Source organism: Sciurus vulgaris (assembly GCF_902686455.1).
Source record: "Sciurus vulgaris genome assembly, chromosome: 3".
Classification (NCBI taxonomy): Eukaryota; Metazoa; Chordata; class Mammalia; order Rodentia; family Sciuridae; genus Sciurus; species Sciurus vulgaris.
Genome location: NC_136463.1, coordinates 17,717,332 through 17,739,710, shown reverse-complemented (window position 1 = coordinate 17,739,710; position 22,379 = coordinate 17,717,332). Strand labels below are relative to the sequence as shown.

General features: G+C 50.5%; 1 protein-coding gene and 2 long non-coding RNA genes across 18 annotated transcripts in view; 1 reads left to right on the top strand and 2 right to left on the bottom strand.

The window, feature by feature from the left end:
• The window catches only part of MAPT (microtubule associated protein tau), a 98,926-nt gene that overhangs the window by 21,964 nt on the left and 54,583 nt on the right, over nucleotides 1–22,379 (top strand). The window lies entirely within an intron of this gene.
• On the bottom strand, nucleotides 6,421–10,343 carry LOC306656618. Of its 4 annotated transcripts, none has more exons than XR_013762585.1 (4): nucleotides 10,147–10,343; nucleotides 7,948–8,133; nucleotides 7,008–7,159; nucleotides 6,421–6,831 (listed from the first exon to the last, which is right to left on the bottom strand). It is a non-coding gene; the product is annotated as an uncharacterized lncRNA (long non-coding RNA). The 4 variants fall into 4 exon arrangements; XR_013762586.1 differs by having other exon boundaries at nucleotides 6,421–6,780; XR_013762587.1 differs by having other exon boundaries at nucleotides 7,053–7,159.
• Nucleotides 18,453–22,275, bottom strand: LOC306657374. Of its 2 annotated transcripts, XR_013762778.1 has the most exons (4): nucleotides 21,993–22,275; nucleotides 20,692–21,077; nucleotides 19,358–19,469; nucleotides 18,453–18,856 (listed from the first exon to the last, which is right to left on the bottom strand). It is a non-coding gene; the product is annotated as an uncharacterized lncRNA (long non-coding RNA). The 2 variants fall into 2 exon arrangements; XR_013762777.1 differs by having other exon boundaries at nucleotides 18,453–19,469.

Sequence of the window (22,379 nt, the reverse complement as noted above, 5' to 3'; positions counted from 1 at the left end):
CCTTTCAGGGTTCCTTTGGTCTGATGCTTATGGGTTGCCTTCTTTTAATTAGTATATTCTATCAAAATACCCAGCCAAAGTGTCCAGGCAAGTTAGACCTTAAAGCGTGACGATACCCTGCGAGTCCATTGAAATGCTTTCTGTGTTCCAGGCACTGGGACCCACTCAGTCCCAGTCCCTGAGAAACAGTCTATCAGGGAAACACACCCTCTTACAGCCTCCCTAGCTAGGCATACTAAAAATTTAGTGTTGCTACGTTGCTGTATCTTGACGTCCAGAGATTCTCTGAAGGAAAGGGCACCTAGGACAGGTGTCACCTGAAGCCCCCACCCAGCCTTGGGTCTCTTCTGTTGTGACTCATGGTTCCTCACTGAGAATGGGATGGGAACATAGTCTAAAGAGGGGGCTGGCACTGGGACTCGATCCCCTCTAGCAAGTCCACCATGCTGGGTTCTAAGAACCTTCAGGAATCACCTCTGGAGCCAGAAACTGAGAACAGAATTAACGAAACTTGCTCCAAATCCTGAATTGGACTCAGATCAAGCAAGATGTTCAAAGGAGTCAGCAGAGGGCAGAGAGATGGAGCCTCACCCACCATCTCCAGAACAGGGAGCCCTGGCCATGTTGGCCACAGCCAGGCAACAGTGGTCTCTCCGTAGCAGGTGCCCCATAGGGCCCACCAGCAGGACGGGGTAGCCTGCAAACATCTGGCTGTCCCTGGTTTACTGGTAGGCACTGGGGCATGCCAGCACCAGCCATCTTCAGGCTCTGTGTGGCTCTGGGCGCCTCCTGTAAAAGGTGATCCAAGCCTCTCCTACTCGGGTCTCACTCCCCCCGTGTGCTCATGGGCACATACTAAGTTCATTGACTTAGCAAGTGTCACCTCGCTGGAAACCTGCACCTGCCCGCTTACTAACAGCACCTTTTCTGAATGACGCAAACCAGTGGGAAACAGACTCAGCTCTTACCTCTGCGAGGGTTTGTGCCGTAAAAACATTCATCCTGCATTTCTACTGACGTGGAAGTGAGGTGTCATGCACCCACTATAGAGCCAGGCAGCCTGGGTTCAAGCCCTAGCTCTGCTGGGTCCTAACTGTGAACTTGAACTTGGGCAGGTCACTCAACCTCTCTGAAACAGCTGCCTCACAGTCATGACTTAATCTTGGTAGAGTGCTTAGAATAGAGCTCTGCATGTCGTGCTACACAGGTACTTGGGGTTTTTTTGGCAGTAGTGGGGCCTGACCCCAGGAGCTTGCACATTCTAGGCAAGCCCTCTGCCGCTGAGCTGTAGCCCCAGCCCTTTTTAATTTTCATTTTGAGATGATCTCGCTACATTTCTGAGGCTGCGCCTTGAACTGTAATCCTCTTGCCTGAGCCTCCTGGGTCATTGGGATTATGGGTGTGCACCACTGGCCCCACTGAGTGTTTGATTTTAAAGGAAAGATCCTTAAGTGCGTTCTTAGTGCATTTCACAGCCCTTCATTTTGAATTTTGCTTCTGAGCTCTGTCTCTCCTGGAATCCAACTATAATCCTGCCTCAGGGGCGTGAGACAGAGACAGGCCCCAGCAAATCTGCACACAGAGGAGAGGAGGCGGCCAGCCGGCAGTCCCAGGTGGCGAAGCCAGGATGCAGCCTCCACGCGGCCCCAGCAGGTGTTCAAAGTCTGCACTCTCCAAACTCATTTCAGAGATGCACAGTGTAGAGCCACACGAGCGTTAAGTCACCTGTCATTCTGAAGGCTCCTTTGCTCAGTTCATGGTCAGGAGCAGAGATCATGGGGAGTGGGGAGGCTTGTCATCCCCCAAACACTGGGGAGCATGGGGCGCACGTCCCGCTTCCTGGCCTCCACTCTTCTAACCTGTTCATCCGTCACTCGCCCTTTGAAGGCAAAGGAGCAAAAACAGCACCAAAGCCTGCAGACAAAGGCCTGGACCCCATGGCTTCACAGGCCCAGCCTTGCCCCAGGGGCGGCGATGATGTCATGCCCACCCTCCCTGGCCATGCAGCCCCTGGAAATCAAGCACCCACAGGTCCCCATGGCCACCCAGGCCAGCTCAATCAGTGGAGCTGCTCCTGCCACTTGGCGTCCCGGTGACAACCAGGCGTCACTGATGTGAAATCATCCCAATAGAGCGACAGCGTCCACTGTGAGCCACTGCGACAGGGAGGCGCCGCTCCTCTGGGCCAGGCTCCTGTTGGACAGCAGCACCCCCACTTGGCCAGAGGCCTGGCTATTTCCTGAGTAACTGTTGCTGCTGTTTCCTGGGCAGTGTGGGGGGAGTGGCACCTGAGACACCCCCACCTGTCCTCCTGCATTTTCTCAGCTGCTGGACCTGGGAGCTGAGCTGGCCAGGACCTGCCTGGTTGGGGGCGGAGGTCTGCAGGCCCTCAGCCCAGGAGAACTGACCACTGCAAGTGCTGAATTCTGCCTTGACTCCGTGGGCCCGGGACCCTTGATTTTCTTTTCCTTCACTCTCCCTTTCTCAGGTTTTGGACCCACCATAGGAACTCAGAAATAGGTTCTTGGATTTGTTTATCCAGGCCAACACCTATTTTTTGAATGCCTCCCATGCACCAGGCTGAGCAGGGGGTCCTGGGATCTGGTGGTCTATACCGACTCTCCTGGGTTTCTGCTGTGGAAGGGGATTTTTGATGGGTTCTCCCTTCCAGGGCCACACCTTTCCCCCTGTGCGCCCCAGTTCTACTTACCCTCGGGCTCCTTCCCGACTACAAAGACAGCAGTTTTTGAAGGCAGGTTCCTACACAATGTAAGTGGGAGTAAGTTTGGACAGATTTTCAGAAAGCAATTAGAGGCAGTATACATGGAGAGCCTTGGAAATATTGCTACTCCAATTCAGAATTTCACTTCTAGAAATCTATCCTAGGGAAACAACTAGTCACATGGAAAAGATTTATACGTGAAGATGTTCATCAAAGTGTTGTTTATAATAGTAAATCTCAGAAACAGGCTAAATGTCCACCCTCTGGTAAACAGTTATGTAGACTAGCACACACCCATTAGAAGACATGATGATGGAGTTCTGAGTGCCCCGAGGAAGGCAAGGCACAGTGACCACACCTGTGATTCCAGTCATCTGGGAGGCTAAGGCAGGAGGATTGCAAGTTTGAGGCCAGCCTCAGCAACTTAAGCCTTAAACAACTTAGCAAGACCCTGTCTTAGGTTTAAAAATTTTTTTTAAAGATTTAGGGATTAGCTCAGTGATACAGAACCCCTGGGCTCATTCCCCAGTATGAAAAAGGGAAGGAAACACTTCCGACATAATAAAAGAGCACGGCCCAGGGACCATGGCTCAGTAGTGGAGCATTTGCCCTAAGCTCCACCCCCCAGTACCACAGAAAACGTGGGGGCGTGGCACAAATTGGAGTCAGTATAATCTTAACTGTTTTAAAATGCATGGGGGAAAGCATAGAGGAAATGTGAGAAAACATTAATAGGGATTTCTCCAGTGGTGGTAAGCACTCCTGATTCTTTGTATTTCCCTGGGATAACGTGCATATGTTGCTTTGTAAATAAGAATTAAGTTTGAAATTGGAGTTAAGCTGGGGGTAGTGGTGCACACCTGTAGTCCCAGCTATGTGGGAGGCTGAGGCAGGATTGCTTGATCCCAGGAGTTCAGGGCCAGCCTGGGTAATATAGCCAGACGTATCTCTTTAAAAAATAAATTAAATTAAAAGGATTTGGAGGGGGGAGTACTGGGAGTTGAATTTTATCAGGAGAGCTTTACCCCTGAGCTAAGTGCCCAGCCCTTTTTATTTTTTGAGACAAGGTCTCACTAAATTGTTTTGAGACTCTCTAAGTTGCCTTGAACTTGCAATCCTCCTGCCTCAGCTTCCCAAGTCACTGGGACTCTAGGCATGTGCCACTGTGCACGGCTCCAAAAGTCTTTAAGTACAACTAAATACAACCCTTTACTGGAGCCTGGGTCAAAGAAAAAGATCCATCTATAAAGGACACTTTGGGACAATTAGAGAAATCAGAGTGTGGCTTACACAGATTGAGCTTCCCTTGTCTGAAATGCTTGGGACCAAAAATGCTTTAGGCTTAGGAGTATTTCAGATTTAGGAATATGTGCGTAGACTTTGTCAGCCGAAGCTCCCTCATCTGAAATTCTGAAATCCAAAATGTTCTAAGATCTGAGACATTTGGAGTATCACATGGACACTCAGAAGGTTTTAGTTTTTGGAGAATTTCAGGTTGGGGGTGCTCACCCCACCCCGTAGGAGGGTGTGTAAATGGGAGTGAGGCTTCTGCAGGGAATGGGCTTGTTCTTTGTAGAGAGGTTTCTCTACCCTCCCTTTCACCTTTCTGACTTCTCCTGGTTCAGCTCTTGGCATAAACATCCCTCCCCCCAGGAAGCTTCTTAGGCATGAGGCACCAGGCTGTCCTTAGCTGATTCTCAAATAGCTCTGGAAAAAATATTTTATAAAAGTATATATACATACAGGCGTATATCTACATATATAAAATTATATATATATACACACATACAGAGAGTACAAATATTGCCAAGTTACAATCTTGCTGTTGGGGTGTATGGTGCTTATTGTCTTTATTTCTGCAACTTTAATATAGCTTTGAAAATTTTCAAAATGAAAAACGGGGGGAGGCAGATGAATCCGTGCATGCTGGACCATTTCCGTGCTGGAAATAGTATCACTCAATTAGGCAACTGCAGGCCAGTGGTCCTTCCGTGTCAGGGCTGGGGTAGCCTTGGTGTGACTGTCTTAGGAAGAAGCAAATGTCCAGAATCCAGGGTCCAGGTGCTTTGCTCCACTGACCCGTGTGGTGGGAGGCCCAGAGTCAGCATTCCTGGGGTGCTAATTCAGCACTGTTTTGTTCAGGGCCAAAGTCCGTGCTGGGTGCCTCTGTGGCAGCTGTCTTGGGCGGCTCTGCTGAGTCCAGGCCCTCCTGCACCCTGAGGCCCTGTTGTCATCCCTCCACCTCTTCCACCATGTCAGGAACCTTGCTTAGATTATTTTTTCCCTTCTATTTCTCTCCTCCTCAACTATTTCCCTGTCAGCAGTTAGAAGGCTTAAATAATTAATTCTCTTCTTTACAACAAAATAAAACATGCCCCCTTCCCTCACTCCCCCTTAGCTCTCTCTTTTTCCCAGACTTTTTTTTTAAAGCCATCTTCAACACTTCTACAACCTCCATTTCCTTCCAATGTGGCCACCCACCTCACTGGAACCCAACCAGGTCTCAGCCCTACTTTCCTCCTGTACCCATGTGTATTAGTCAGCACAGCCAGGTTCATATGCAGTAACAAGCAAGTCCCATGTTCTGATGGCTTCACATCTAGCTCGCTGTCTCCCTCATCTTCTAGCCTTATGGCCATTTAAAAAAAATTTTTTTTTTTTTAGTTGTAGGTGGACACAATACCTTTATTTTATTTTTATGTGGTGCTGAGGATCAAACCCAGGGCCTCATACATGCTCAGTGAGGCTCTACCACTGAGCCACAACCCCAGCCCCTATGGCCATCTTTTAGTCCCTTGAAAACTGTAGTTTTCTATCTTGGGACCTTTTCATATGCTATTCCTTCTGCTTGGAATATTCTTTCCTACCTCCTTCCTTCCACCTTGCAAACTTGTATTCACCCTTTGGGTCTCAGTATAAATATTGCTGCCTCAAGGATGTTTTCTCCAAACCCCAGACTACACAGTACCCATCTCATACTTCTGTGTCTCACTGGCCTTCCCTTATGACCCTTGGTTCACTTGAGTGTCCAGTCTTCCCCTCCAGGACCTTCACAAGGACAGAAGTGTCTGTGTCACTCAGTGCTATGGGCCTGGTACCTGCACCCTGGATACCTACCTTAACTCCACATTAGAATCACTTGACTCTCTTGGCCCCACCCTGGCCAGCTGAATCCCTGGGCTAGAGCCAGACATCAACAGATACACAGTATTTTTATTGCAATGCACAAGTTTGAGGACCAGTGACCTGCATTATGCTTTTTCTAATATTTGAAAATTATTTTTCAGTATTTGGGTACTGGAGATTTCACTCAGGGGTGCTTTACCACTGAGCCACATCCCCAGTCCTTTTTTTTTTTTTTTTTTTTTTAGTCCTTTTTATTTTTTATTTTGAGACAGGATTTTGCTAAGGTGCTTGGGGCCTCTCTCAGTTGCTGTGGCTAGCTTTGAACTCCCGGTCCTCCTGCCTCAGCCTCCCAAGTCACTGGGATCACAGGTGTGTGCCACTGTACCTATCCTCAGTAGCTTTTTTTTGAATGAATAAACAAACCCCTAAAAAACCAATCTCTCCAAATGATAGGATGATGAAGACATTTTCGTAGATAACAATGTGTTATTTTCATATTTCATATTTCATATTTCATAAAATGTTGTTTCACCCTGAGGCCCAGTTTTCAAGGGACTAAAAGATGGCCAAGATCTATTATACATCTTACATGCGGCAGGCCCAGTGCCTGAGGAGGGAGTGGTCATACCCATTATACAGGTAAGAAAAAGGAACTTCAGGCGAGGAGGCCACAAATAGGCAGTCTGGGATTTCAGAGTTGAGCCAGAATGTGTTGACTTTTCAATTGCAAGTAACAGAAGCCCAAGAAACTGATTTTGCACACAATTTAATTCATTTAGATTTGAAAAATTCAGGAATAGATATCAGGGACAGCTGGATCCAGTCACTCAGATTATGTCACCAAGAACCTGGAAGGACCCTTCCTTGCCTGCGCTTGCCTCTGAGTCATCTTCCCCCAGCGATGGTAAAAATGGCCACCCTGGGCTCGTGACCTGGTCGGGAGGGATAATAGACACAGAGAACTCAATCATTGTTAGCTCCACCTGAAAGCCAAAGCAAAACCCCTTTGTTCTGTAACTCACAAGTTAGACCTTCCTTCTTTTCCTGGTTCTTTTCCCCACCTGCAGTCCAGTCCCCTAGTTCCCAAGTGTCGGGTGTCGTGGTGATTTCTTCTCCATCACCCGCAGTGTGCACGTGTTTACTTAAAATGCAGGATTACCTGGCCATTGTTTTGCTGGTAACTGAGCCCTGAGCACAGCCTCACCGTATCGGCCTCTGGCAGGCCAAGGTCTGACACTCTGCGTTCCTGGAGGGGTCCCTGGGTCTGAACACCACGCCAGCTCTGAGGAGGGCTGCAAATCTCACTCGGCCCTGTAGAATATTTTGTTACTGGAAACTATAGGAGAGGGAACTAGGATGGATCCAGGTCCGCAGAGAAGAGACGTGCTTTTGGCTTCATCTCAGGGCAGGCTTTGGAGACAGGGTTATATCCTCACATCATCAGTAAGCAAAGTGGGACTCATAGTGGTCAGGTCGTTTGCCCACGTCACTCAGCCAGTACATTAAGAACCAGAATTCGGCCAGGTGCAGTGACACACGCCTGTATTTCCAGGCCAGCCTCAGCAACTTGGCAAGACCCTGTCTCAACATGAAAGATAAAAAGGGCTGGGGTTGCAGCTCAGTGCCTTGGGGATAGAGTGCGCCTGGGTTCAATCCCCAGTACCAAAAAAAAAAAGAGCAAACCAACAAACTCCGAATTTGAGCCCAGATCTTTTGGCTATAGAGCCTGTGTTTTTTTCTATCACCACTGATATATAAATTGTTCAGTTCTATCACCACTGACCCTATAGATTGTTCAGTTCCCAAGATTGGACTCTTCTACTCCTGATCCTGCCTCTCATCGCCTGAAGAGGCCAAGGCCGGTCTGAAGTTCCACTGGCCTGGGCTCCCTCCACATGCATTTATTTTTGCTTCGTCACTGTCGCCCTGTCCCCGCCAGTAGCCCGGGAAGTAGGTCGCGGCTGCAGGGGCCACACGCGCTGGCTGCTGCCTCTGTGTCCAGGGCCAAGCAGGGGCTGACCGGCCAGGAACACAGCCGCCAGCAGGCCCTGCTCAGATTTCACATCCTGGCCCCAGGAAGCTGTTGCCAACCTTCATACTCGGAGTCTTACCTTCTAGAATCCTCTGTCACCCTGGCTGCTGTATGAGGTGACGTTTGGAGAAAGGAGCATTGGCAGGACCAGGCACCGGTGGTCTTGGGGAAAGCCCATCTTCATTCTCCTGCAGATCTGTGACTGATGGGGCTGGCAGGTTCTTGAAGGGGTTCCCTCTGTCCCCGGGTGACACTCTACGGAACAGTGGCGTCCCCAGACATTTGACAACCAGAGCTGACCTTTGTTTTAACAGCCCCTTTCTCTGGAGGACTAAATTAGTTTCAGAAATAATCATGGAATGATGTGATTGTAACAGTGGCCAGAAAAAATGCAGACAACAAAATTTTTCTCTTACTGAACTCTCATACATATCATTGCACCAAGATTTTTAAAATAAAAGTTAAGTATTATAATACAAAAAAGGAAAAGGGCTGCGGACGTAGCTCATTGGTAGAACACTTTCCTAGCAAGGGAGAAGCCCTGGGTTCCATCCCCAGCACCTCAGAAAAAATAAAGAGTAAAATAAAATAACATGATTTCTTATTAAGTAGTTTTTGTGTCTGAGTTGTGATAGTTTTTGTGTCTGAGTTGTGATCGTTTGGTTGCGGTCTGATATATGTTATGTAAATCCTTGTTCATTTGCTAACAAGTGAATTTTCATAAAAGTGAGACAACTGCAAGAGTTACTACAATTTAGCAACTACTGAACCATAGCACTGATGGACTGTTTTGTTCTTAATTGTTTTTTTTTTTTTTTTTCATGTATAGCTACTTTCTGATTAATTCTGCAAACAATAAAACAATTTTAAAAGAATCCATTTTGGCCTGGCTTGGCAGTACATGCCTGTCATCCTAGTGACTCTGGATGCTGAGGCAGGAGGATGTCAGTTTAAGGCCAGTGTGATCAACTGTCTCAAAAGAAAATTTTAAAAGGGTGGGGGTATAGCTCAGTGGTACAGGACCTGCCCGGTGTGTGCACGGCTCTGAATTCAGTCTCTAGAACTGGGGGCAAAAATGTTTGGTTGGACAGTTGATCAAGCATCATTGGCCATTTGGTTGAACATGTGTCCAGCAGGATCCTTGTCACTATTCTCACTGAGGGCCACCGGCTGGCTAGCACAGGAGCAGGCAGACACTGGAGCACATTCCCAGGTGGATGCAGAGTCAGCACTTCTTGGAAATACCGTGGATTGAACTGCAGGGTGTCTTGGGCCCCACGAGGAGCTAGCTTCTTGTCTTCCTTTGCCACGGGCCGGCTGGGAGATTCTGCACAATCCCCCACCCCACCACCACCACGGTACTGGCGCTGAACCCAGGGCCTCCTGCGTGCTGGGCAAGTGCTCTGCCCCTGAGCTACATCCTCAGGCCTTCTATCTTTTGAGGCAGGGTCTCACTCAGTTGCCCAGGTTGGCCTTGAACTTGCTATCCTGCCTCAGCCTGCGCAGTTGCTGGGATGGCAGGGGCCTGGCAGACTGTACAGGCCTCTTTGTTGCCGGTCTACAAAGTGACATCCTCTTTTCTTCACCCAATGGAAGGTGGACCAGGCTTGAGGCCAGTTTGAGTTTTTCTCCTTTTAGAAGGAGGTTGGGCTGGGTTTGCAGCTCAGTGACAGAGCACTCACCTAGCATGTGTGAGGCCCTGGGTTCGATTCTCAGCAGCACATATAGATAAATAAATGAAATAAAGATCCATCAACAACTAAAAAATAATAATTAAAAAAAAAAGAGGAAGGACCTCCAATCCTACTGAGTTTAACAACCACAGGCTAATAATCGAGGAGGCAGAGGGAGCTTTCTGTGTAGGTAATCACGGGAGGCTCTGCTCTTCTCTGGCTGGACAGATGCTCTCCACCTTCCAGGACAGACCTCCTGGGGAGGGCTGCTCTATCCAAGAGCCCCGCACTGGAATCGAAAATCCGTGCGGTGGGGTCTGCCGTTTGTACAGCTAAGGCTGTGCCGAGATTTGTGCCTCCCAAGAGGCTGGCAGCCCCTCCTGGGCAGGGCCTCCGTCTCCTCCTCCAACGCCACCCCCCCTCCCTTTCCCCTCCACTCGCCCCTCCTCCTTCTCTCAAAGGCTTTGTACACTTTTCTAAGGAGTTCTGGCCCAGCCTCTTCACAGCTTCATTATGTAACTTGCCGCTGCTCCTAGTCCAAGGATCGCCCTGGAAAAGTGGTCAGCCATGGGCACGCTGCCAGGGTCACTTACCATCCCCACGCTCTTAACTCAGAGGCAGCACAGGATTTGGACTGTGCAAGAATTAGCAGCTCTGCCCCGGACCCCAGAGCCCAACCTCCAGGATGCCCGTTCTTCCTCCTTTGTTAATTTCCAGCACACAGGGCCGGTCTGTGACGGCTGTGGATCCTTAAGGAGAGGTCCCCATGGTGCTGGTGCAGGATTTCAGCTGGCTCTGAGCTTCCCGTCTTTCTGACCTGAGCTCCCCGTCTTTCTGACCTGAGCTCCTCCCACGTCCTCTGTGTCGGGGCTGGGCCTGTGCTCAGTGGTAGAATGCTTGCCTAGCATGTGTGAAGCACTGGGTTCCATTCTCAGCATCACATATAAATAAACAAAGGCCCATTAACAACTAAAAATTATTTTTAAAAAATAAAAGGTCCTCTGTTTTAACCATCGCCACTTTGACCAGTGGTGTCCCTTTGCCTGTGATGTCCCCTTTGCCTCACAATGGCCTTGTACTGCCTCTGTCCAGCCCAGAGGAGGGGGGATTACCCCCGCCCAGCCTGCCCTGGTTCAAGTCTTCAGTTCAAGTTCACCTCACCAGTCTTCAGGAGCTCCCTCTCCCCGCAGCCCCTACAGTGGGTCCCTAGCACCGATTCACACGGAGCTCACAGATTCTGGGCGCCCAGGGCTCTGGCCAGTTGCTCATTCGCTCTCTTTTTGGACTGTTTCTCCCTTTGTGTCCCCTCCCACACCAGACCCCAGAGGGCAGGGAACCAGCCTCCATTCCTCTGACCAGCCTGGCGTCCTGCATATAGTAGGCAGCATTCCATGAATCGAGTTGGCCAGCGGGTCACTTTGCTCTGAAATGACCCCTGCATCACTCACTATTTGCACACGTGCCTCTGTGGCCAGACTGGATATGCCCACGGGCAGGGGCCGCGTCTGCTCCTTTGTCTGGGTCCCTGGCAGGGGTTGCTGCGTGCCTGCCTCATCATGCCTGCTCCCTGTCCTGATCCACAAGGTCTCCCCAGCCGCCCAGCCAGAGCTGGGCCAGAGGGCCGGCCACTCGCACGGCCCTCCCCCTGCATGGCCCACTCCTGCCCTCAGCGGTCCCGGGGCTGCCTGTAGGACTGGAGGGCACATGCGCACATCGTGCGCCCGGCACATGCAGATCAATAATGCATTTTGTGCATAGAAAGCAACTATAAACTTTATTTATCACGCTGCTGACATGTTGGAATCAGTCCCCAAATCCACCTCCAAATGTGCTGCAAGTGGCCAGCCCATCACTTCAGAGCCTGCTTTTCTCTGTCCATTAATAATAGATGCTTCCTACACCCCCAGCTTGGCAGCTTTTATTTAAAGTGATCTTCACTGAAGGGACTAATGGATGGGTCTGAATTGGTGCCTTTTAAACGCTGAGCATTGCTCTTCATTAAGTGGATCTCTGTGAGCAGGAAAAGTCCCTCCTCCATTGCATCATCACCTGCCCACGTACAGACATCTCCCAAAGCTCTCTCCCGAGTCAGGTCAGTCCCAGGTGTGCTGCTGAACGCCTGCAACCCTCGACTGCCCGAGCCACACTCGCCGCCCAGGTACACTGGCCCGCGTGCCTGGGGCTGTGTAGCATGGGTGACGGCAGGAGGCGCGTCCCTTGCCGGCTCACCCACCTGGGAGAGGACGTTTCCCCCATCCAGTCCGTGCTCCAGAGTGAAGAGGAACCCTCTCCTGGTGTGCGGATGTGCTCGTGCTACGAGAGCTGCCATGTTGGAGGGTTGCCCCCCCAGTTACCTCCTCCCTTTAGCCCCCAGCCCACATCCACTCCTCCTTTGTGCCCACTGCTGCGGCCGTGGGAGGACGAGAGCTGGGAAGGGACAGGAGGGAAGAGAGGACCCTGCAGGCGTGGAGAGAAGGGGTGTCTGTCGTTCTGGGCCCTCCATGAACACAACCAGACAGAGCAGGCACTGGGGGCTGCTGGCACCCCTTAGCTTGAGTGTAGAGAAAGGGAGGCCCTGCTGAGAAGTGCAGAGTGCCCTGGAGACAGACATGCGGGTTGCCAGCCTGGCTCTGCTCTTCACCTGGTGAGCACCAGACCCTCCTGGAGCCCTAGCTGCCACGCAGGCTGGAGACTGGCCTCGGGAGACGGAATATAAAGGGCTGAGGGCCGCTCTCCGTCCTGCCCCTCTTCTTGCCTTCTGCCCCTCAGAGTTCAGGTTGCCATTGAAGCGCTAGCCCACGTGCTTTGAGCAGAGCTCTCTATTTGCTGCTGTAGCAGATCACCACAAATGTAATGACTTAGACCAGCTCAAATATATCATCCTACAGTTCTGGAGGTCGGAAATCTGGAGTGGCCCACACTGGCTCAGGTCAGGTTGGCAAGGCTGCGTTCCTTGCTGGAGGGTCCAGGACAGAACCGGCTCTCTGGCCCCCTCCAGTATTAAAGGTTGCCCTACACCTTGGCCCACGGCCCTTTCCATCTGCAAAGCTCGCTATCACTGTCAGCCTTTCTCACTGTGACCCTCTCTGGGCCAATCTCCACCCTCTTGCAAGTTTAAAGCCCCTCATTATCACACCGGGCCACCCTGTCACCCAGGGTGAGCTCCCTGTCTGCGTCAGCGACGGGCGAGCACCCAGTTTCACCCACAGCCCGGCTCCCCTCGCCGTGCCGAGCAGCACGTTCACAGTTCTGGGGATTCGGCCAGGGACCTCTTAAGAGGCCTGTTCTGCCTGCTACTTCACATGCAGATGCCTCGTTTGCTCAATAGGAGACTGAATGAATGATTCATCTCTTAAAACAGACATGGAAGAAGTAGAAGTCTCTACCTTAGGATGCACATTAGGATCTAGCAATATCCTTGCTCTTACTGTCTAATCCGATTTTCCTAATTACTCATTTAGTAGCTCATTTAGTAGCATCTCACCACATTCTTTATGTTTTCACCTAAAACAAGCCTTTGGAGCACTGGCTTGAGGAGTCGGGACACTCTTTGTCCCTTGGATGTTGCTTAATCATCAATATTTTGTGACTTACAGGAAAAATGATTGTGCTCTTTAATTGTAAGTGGTTTTTACAAAGGGGTTTCTGATTCTGCTGGTTTTGTTTTAGTTCTGGGGATTGAACCCACACATGCTTATAGGCAAGTGCTCTACCACTGAGCCACACCCCCAGGCCTTTTTATTTTACTTTGAGACAGGGTCTCACTAAGTTGCCCAGGCTGGCCTCAAACTTGTGATCCTCCCGCCTCAGCCTCCCAAGGAGCTGGATCACAGGCGTGTGCCCCAGCACCCAGCCCCTCTGCTCATTCTTTCCATTGAGGAATTGAAGTGTGAGTGGCAGGCCCTTAACCTGATCATGTGATCAGACTCGACCCTGACCTTCGAGGACCAAGGCACAGAGCAGGCACCACACTCCCCGAATGTCCCTGGGTCACATCTGAGCAGGGCCTGGACTTTGTGCATGGGCTGCGTGAACAGGGGTCTCTCTTGACCTAACGTGCTCTCTCTGAGCACGCTCATATTCTGGCATTCTGTTTTCCTTCCAGGGACAGAGGTGACTCAATTCACTTCATATTTTTTGTCACCACTGTATGGCTAGAAGGCATCAGATCATTTTCTTCTCTTTAGAAGCACAGTTGCAATGTCCTAGAATTGCGCTGGGGTCCCAAAGAGAACAGAGAGTAGTAAAAATCTATTGAAAGGGATAAAGATAGGCTGGGGATGTAGCTCAGATGGTAGAGTGCTTGCCTTGCAAGCACAAGGCCCTGGGTTCAATCCCCAGCACCGCAAAAAACAAAAAAAAAAAAGTCAAAGACTAGGAGTAGCTACAAGCTTTCTGCTTTTATGGCTTAGCAGTTGTATTTTCTAAGAAAACAGAGGGCGTTTTACCTGCAGTACCAAGCACGTGGCTCAGGTGTTGTGGGACTCAGTGGTTTTCAGCCTTGCTCTGAATCTCCTCAGCACAGGAGACGTGTCCTCCTGGCTTGGATGTGACTTCCAGTCTTCCTTCTGACTAGCTGTGTGACCCTAGACAAGTTACTTCACCTCTCTGCTCCAATGACCTCATATGTGAACTGGGAATTCAGGACACAATCTCCCCCTGCGACTCCTGCATCACAGAAGAGCAAATGCTCTCTCCAATGGGTGTCAGGGTTCAGCTGTAATCCCAGAAGCTGGAGTGGCCCATGCAAGGGAAGGCTTCTAGAAGCAGGGGCTGCTCTGACAAAGCCTGAGGCTTGCAATGGCAGCACACACAAAGGCCTGGGAATGAGACAGAAGGTCACACAGGACCCCCAGCGTGTCACTGACAGGGTGTGAAGTAGCATTTCATTCTTTTATTGATTCCTTCATTCATCCACCACTCATGAAACACCCTCCCCATGCCAAGCACCTAGTACACCTGGTAGAGTCGCTTACATGGTTTAAAAGGACACACAGAAAAAATAAATAAATAAATAAAAGGACACACAGGAGTCCCCTCCCCTGGGCTGGGGATATAGCTCAGTTGATAGAGTCCTTGCCTTGCATGCACAAGGCCCTGGGTTCAATCCCCAGCACACACACACACAAAAAGGAGTCTCCTCTTCAAGGTACTCACCTTCTGGTGGGCGACCAGTGGGAACAACCCATGGGAACATGATGTGACCAGCACAAGAGTAAAGATCAAGCTGGGCACGGTGGCACATGTCTGTGTGCCTCGGGAGGCTGAGGCAGGAGGATCATGAGTTTAAAGCCAGCCTCAGCAAAAGCGAGGAGCTAAGCAACTCAGTGTCTCTAAATAAAATACAAAATAGGGCTGGGGATGCGGCTCAGTGGTTGAGTGTCCCTGGGTTCAATCCCCAGTACCCCTGTCCCGCCCCCAAAATGAGTAAAGACCAGCCAGGAGTCAAGTGCAGGAGGTAGGAGGTCCTGGAGGTCAGGAATTCCTGCCCAGGTCTCTGGACTCTTTCCAGCCTGAGCCTCCAGAGGAGGTGGGATCAGGGTGATGTGGTGTGCACGGTGATCTCTTTGGAAATGAGCGTGCAGACCCCTGAAGTGTGCACCTGGGTGTCCTCTGCACACCCCGGGAGGTGACATGGTGAATACTGCCTGGGCCTTGGCATGGAGGGGCCCACCCGAAACAGACCTCCATCTCCTCAGACACCAGCTTCCCCACTGAGCACATTTTGTTCTGGTTTGTGTTTGTTTTTGCAGTACTGGGGATAGAACCCGGGGGTGCTCTATCACTGAGCTACATCCCAGCCTTTTCTTTTTTTTTTTTTTTTTTTTTTTTTGAGGCAGGGCCTCACTAAATTGTGGTTTCACTAAATTGCTGAGGCTGGCCTTGAAATTGCAATTCTCCTGCCTCAGCCTCCTGAGTTGGTGGAATTACAGGTGCGCACCGCTGTGCCTGGCCCCAGCTCTGTTTTAACAGGTTAACTCAGGACTTGACATTGTGTATCTCCCCTGCTGGTCTCGCCTGCCAGACTATGAGGGCACATCTCCTGGGAAGGTGCCCTTTGTCCTGGAGTCTTCCTGGTGCCCCTCTGCTCCCTGATGGGCCATAGCCCCACATTCTGCCTCAGCCTTGTTCCCTGTGATTGCCACCCAGGGCCTGTGTTCTCCAAAACAGCTCGTAGGTTTGTACAAGCACCAAGAATCCACCTTTGCGGTTTGTTTCAACACAGATGAACTTTCCCCAGAGACTGGTTTGAGCCAAAGCCAGATTGGCAAGCAGAGGAATTTGTGTAGAAGCCATTCCTTGGTGTGAATTGCTTTCCCCATGACGGGCCGGAGGGCTCCTGCTGGAGAGCCGGAGGCTGGAAGCTGAGACCGGCCCGTGCCGTCCTGTGGGCCAGCTGGGACCTGCAGCTCCTGCCCCGGTTGGAAGGACATCTGAATTTTTAGACTTAGTCACAGAAAATAAATGCAATGCTGAGCCTCCTTTTCAATTCTTGAAAGCCACGTGTATCGAGATGATAATTTCCATATGCCTTAAAATCCCCATTAAGTTACGATTCAATCACATCTGTGAATAAAAAAGAAATACTTCCTGACCTTAGGCAGTTCAGTCAAGGTTAAAAAAACAAGCATCAAACAAAAAATTACATAATAACTTAACGATCATCAGTACCAACACTTGAAAAGACAAGTACAGAGTACTATAAAGGCACAAAACAAGAAGTTTGGATCAGTTTTACTCATATTATGGGTTTTTTCTTTTTTCCATAAGATTTAGGTGAACAGAAGTTACTGCTTCCAAGACCACAAGATGACGCAATCTCACCTGGCACTGGCATTGATCACCAAGTCCACAGTAAGGTGATGCCACACCTTACTGTGATATTCCAGATAGCGAATGATTTATTTCTACCTTTAAATGCTATTAACATCATTCACAAATAGTCAGCTTGGTGAGATTTTTTTTCTTCCTTTGGTTCTTTTTAGATACACACGACATTAGAGTGTATTTTGACATTATAAATACATGGAATATAACTTCCCATTCTTGTGGAGTGACGCTGGTTGTGTCTTCATATATGAGCAAGGAAAGTGACGTCTGAGTCATTCTGCGGTCTTTCCTATTCCCATCCCCCCATTCCCTTCATTCCAACTGCCCCCCCAAAATAGTTACACTTCGGTGGCTTTAGTATTCTTGCCTGATTTGGGTAGTCACTCCTGTGACACCTGGAAGACCCAGGGGCCTCTCGGACACGAGGATAGGGACAGAACCTGGGTCAGGTTCACGTTTCCTTGTCTCCTTCTTGACAAGTGGCAGGCATGCACGCGCATGCACACCGCCACCCTGAGTGAGGCGACCGTCATTTTTCCAGGTAGAAATTTATTGCTCCGCTGATACTCTTGCCGGCTTTTTCTGTATTGTGTTTATTGCTTTTCACCAGATCGTAAATATTGTACAGGTTCTTAAAATGAGGCAAAAACAGAGCCACTGACAAGGGAAAGTCCCAGTGGTATGTCCCTTCCCAGACATCCAGCCGGGAGGATGTTCAGCCGACCTCCTCGAGGGATTTCAGTCTGCACATGGACACAGCTGCATTCGTCTCTTGTTTATAAATGTCCCTTCATGCCTGTTTTTATCACCCCCAGTTTCTCTGGTGGATGCAGGGGCCTCTCCAGCCAGTGTGTGCGCTCCTCCCGCGTCCCTCTCACAAGCAGTTGGCTTCACGCAGGGTGCACCAGGACGGGGTTTGGCCCTGTCCCCAGGCCGTCACGGGACCAGGGGATGATCTCACAGGGTCTGCCATCTGCCCTGCCTGGCCGGAGGCTGCATCAGGAGGGCCAAGGGGGCACCACGTGTCCTGGGTATTTTCAAACAAGAGCCCTTAGAGAGAGCTGTGGATTCTCACAGTCTTTCTTTTGCTTCCGGGTGTTTCTTCCCGGGTGGGCTCCCGATTCTAGAACCAACCCCAGGCACCTCCCCAGGAGCAGCCTGGGCAGAGCATCAATATGATGCAAACTAGGCAAAGCCGACCAGGATCTGGGTTGGGGTGGGGAGTCCTGACCCTGAGAACCCATGTAGTCCCAATATATGAACAGATCACAGAAAGGCTTGACTAAACTAACAAAGGATAAGGATTTAATGGTAATAACCGTCACCGGCACTTACAGAGCTTGACATGTATGAATGCACCTCGTCGCCAGCTTTATGGACGAGACCCTCAAGGCTCTGCATGGTTGTGTGACTTGCCCAGGGCTGCACAGCAAACACAGTGGACCCGGGCACCCTGGCTGTCTGGGCTTGATACCACCACACAGCAGGTGACAGAGGGCTGGGGCTGGGGCCCTCTGTCAGCGAGACGATTCGAGAACCCGTGCTTGACTCCATTTCTTCAGCGTGTGCAGCAGACACCATTTATTTTCCATCCTTCCAAGACCACGCTGAGCTCAGGTCACTCATTACCGAGAGACAACTGCTGATTAGCGATGGACTCCCGCCACCCTCATGCCCTCTGCATCTTTCAGGGTATGTCCTCAGACTCCAGAAATAGAAACGGAGCCATCTTAAAAAACTACCACTTTCCTTCCTGATTCTGCTCTCCCAGCTCGCTCCGTCTTCCCTATTGTCCCCATCTAATGAAATGTCATGGCTAAAAGATCCCATTCGGGGCTGTCCCCTGTGACCTTTCAAACTCCTACCTCCCCCTGCTTCTGGGCGGGTTCCCAGCCCACTAAGACTCTGGCATGGAAAGTTCCAGGCCCTCTGTCCCCCCACCCTCCAAATCGCCTGCGAGTCCTCCCTGTGCTTGCTGCCACGTTAGGCACCGCCCGGGAAGGAGGGAGCAGCAGGGGGACCCTGGCTCTGTGACGTTCCCCTCCACTCCACCTCTGCTGATGCCTTCCCAGAAGTCCGCTGGCTTCCTGTTCTCTCCAGGTAGCCTCCCGTGTGCCCCTGCTGTCAGGTCCCCTCTGCTGGGGCAGAAGCTACAAACACGTTCCTGCCCACCCAGGAGTCCTGCTTGGGGTTCACCCTCTTGTCATTCCAAGTCTTCTCCTTGCTCAGATGGTGGCCTGTCCGTCCAGACAGGTACTGAAGTGCTGTCTCACAGGCATTTTCTCACTGACCCCACAGCCACCCTGTGAGACAGGTGTGGCTTCATCCCCAAGTAACTGACGAAGAATCTGTTGTTCAGAGAGGGCAAACGACTGGTCCAGCATTGCCCAGCTAATAAGAGGCCCTGGCTGACAAAGCCAGGGCTTTGGACTACACTGCAGGTGTCCCGTCCACTCAAGTCCACAGAGAGGTCTGCGCAGGGAACGAGGATCAGTCAGGAAGCTTAGGAGATGATGCCTGCCCCTTAGAAGCCAAGGGCTGGGGTCCAGCTGCTGGTCCAGCTCTGCTGTCTCCAGGAGGAGACAGGTTGGGGTTGAGCAGCCACTCCGTGCACCCCCGGTAAAGATCAAAGATGGCGATCCAGACGCTGAGGCCTACCTTCAGGGAGAGCCCCTGCACTAGGGGCCCAGAAGGAGGGTGCAGGGTGCCTCCCCTGCCCCATGCCATCTCCACAAAGCACCTCAGGAAGGGACAACCCAGAGCAATTACCAGTCCCTATAGTGGCTGATGGAGGAGCAGGTGCTCCTGGGTACCCATCATGCTCTTTGGCAACTGGCCCCATGGTGTCTCTGAGAGGCCTGAGGCACTGCCAACGCCAGAGCCTGCCTGTGAGGAGACCCCTTCATCATCAGAGAAACCCTGCATCTTCGTGTCCCCACAGGGCCCCGCAGACCCTCAGGCAGTGGGTCTCACCTTCCAGGCTGAACTTCAGCAAATGACCACACACCAGACTCTCTCCCCAGCTCTGCCACTGCCTCTGGTCCACTTCAGGTCCCGCAGCAGTTCTGTGCCTCAGTTCCTTCACCTGCAAAATGGAGCTAAGATGAGCTAACGTCCTGTTGGGAGGCTCCTCCCACCTTAGGGCTTCAAGTGGTCTTTGTGGGTCACTGAAGTCTCCAAAGACTGACCACCCAGCGTCAAACTGAAGGTTAGCACATCCGTCCTCCGTTACCGAGGCAGCTGAGCTTCAGTGCATAAAATGGGGATAATAACATTCCCTGCTTCACACAGGAGGCTGTGCAGATTCAAGAAGATTAAAGATATGCACAGTCCAGCACAGTGGAGCACGCCTGTAATCCCAGTGGCTCTGCAGGCTGAGGCAAGAGGATCACGAGTTCAAAGCCAGCCTCAGCAACTTAGTGAGGTGCTGAGCAACTCAGTGAGAACTTGGCTCTAAATAAAATACAAAAATAAAAGGGCTGGGGGTGTGACTCGGTGTTTACTGACCCTGGGTTCAATCCTTGCTACCAAAAAAAAAAAAAAAAAAAAGATAAAAATATGCAAACAGTGCCTGACTCTAGAAATATTTACTCATACTAGGTGCAGTGGTACACCCCTGTAATCCCAGTGACTTGGGAGGTAAAGCACCCCACCCCTAAGTTCTATCCCCAGTACCAAACACACCAAAAAAAAAGTTTTGAATAAAAAAAGGAATATTTACTCTTGTTATTTAGAGATGAGTATGCATGACTTAAAAAGGAGAAACTTTAAAAACCACCCTTCCCAGCAGATTTAGGTGCAATGTCTTGGTCTATGGACCATTTGCAGCCTGTTAGAGCTGCAGGACAGACGCTACACCACATGCACTCAGGTGACAAAGACACTCAAAACTATGCCTGTAGGAATGAGCCAGAACACAACACCTTCTCTACCCTGCCCTTCTCTCAAAGTCTAACAGTGATTTGTTCAGGAAAACCAATTTTTTGCTGTTTTTGTTTTGTTATTTTGGTTTTTGGCTTTGACATCAGGGGATGTTCCCTCTTTGGGGCTCTGAGTTCAGGGGGGTCCTTTGAGGTAGATGAAGTGGTTACCAGGGATGTTGGCGGCCGCTGAGCTGAACAGAGGCTCAGCAGCCGCTGAGCTGGACTTATCCCAAGGGGACTGAAGGGAAAGCTCCTGGTGTTCTGGAAACCCAGGCCACCTCAGCGTGACAGATTTTGCAAACACTGCTCTGTGAGTCCTGTAGTTACAAAGAAGAGCGACTTTTAGTTAAAACAAACAAACAAAAACCAGAAACGTGGACTTACAACCAGAATTGCCTCTCGGATGCAACCTGCAGAGCCTGCAGCGGGGTGGACACTGGCCAGGGGATGCTGGCCTGATACTGGGAGCACAGCCTTCCAGAAAGGGCCTCACTCATGCCCCCAGGCCCTCCTGGATGGTCCCCTTGGATGGAGGCCCAGAATTATTCCAGTCTCTCCTCACCAGCGTCTTTCCTCTCTGTGGGCTCCTTATCTTCTCTCCATTGGATCCGGCAGTTTTGCTTGAAATCTGGATCTGTATTATTATTTGGTTCTCGAACATTCTGTGATAAGCTGTGCTGTGATGTGACCACAAGCTCCTCTGAGGTTGGCAGTGTCCTCCCTGCTGCCTCATCAGCGCCTGCTTCTGTTTGCCTAGGGCTGGGTGTCCCCTGTGAGGGGCGGGAGAGGAGGGGGACACGAAGGGGGCGGATCTTGCAGTCTGGACGTTGCTGACCAACTGTCACCCACTAATACTGCGACAGAGGAGCATCTGTGGCATCAGAGTTGCCTGGCCCCAGCTGACGGTGTCATTTAAGTCCTGGAGGCTCTTTCCTAGGTTACAATTGGCTCCCTGCGTGCTGAGTGGAGGGTTTCCTCAAGACCTGCTGCTCCCAGCAGCTCAGGAGGCTGAGGCAGGAGGATCACAGGTTCAAAGCCAGCCTCAGCAACTCAGTGAGACCCTGTCTCTAAATAAAATATTTTAAAAAGGGCTGGGGGTTGGGGTTGTGGCTCAGTGGTAGAGCGCTTGCCTAGCATGTGTGAGGCACTGGGTTAGATTCTCAGCACCACTTATAAATAAATAAAATTAATTGGAAAAAAAAAGGGCTGGTGGGGTATATGGCTCAACTGGTAGAGTGCTTGCCTTGCAAGCACAAGGCCCTGGGTTCAATCCCCAGCACCGCAAAAAGAAAAAAGAAAAAAAACAGAAAGAAAAAAAAAAAAGAAAAAGGCTGGGGATGTGGATCAGTGGTTAAAGGTGTAAAAAAAAAAAAAAAAAAAAAAAAACTTGCTGCTGTTCGGGGGACTAGGATGCCCACCCACCACCCCTTCACCAGGTGTGTATCATGGCCATAAACATGAGTGGAAATGCCAGAAGAAAGTTCTCGAAGGGAACCAGAGCTTTAGTCTGGTCGAGCCTATGTCCTGAGCAATAATTTCTTCTCCTGAGAGAGATCCTCTCTGAAGCCCCCTTAGCTGTCATCAGTCACTGCCTGAAATAATCACCCTCTCATCACTTGGTTTAATAGGTCAGCTTCTCAGCCTGCCTGGCTCCATTATATGCTGTGTGACCTCCAGCAACACACCCAATCTTTCTGTGCCAGTTTCCAAATCTGCTAAAGTAGGCAGCATAATCAGCTGTGGTGGAATTAAATGAGCCGATACCTGGAAACGCTTGAAACGTGGTTGCTACCACTAAGCCCTGGTTCCCACCCCAGGGCACGGGCCAACTCATGGGAGAGCAGGGAAAGCGACCAGCCGAGGAAAGATGGGACGCGGAGGCCAAAAGTAACCTCTGCGAGCGAAGCCGTTGCGCGGTATTCGGGGATTCTAGGTTTCTCTCTCCGTGGCTTTCGGTTCTCTGCAGATACCTACTTAGAGTTTTGGGTTTTTTTTGTTTTGTTTTGTTTTGTTTTGTTTTTAATAGCTTGACGGAGATCGAATTCACAGGCCCCGAGAGCGGTTCTTTTAAC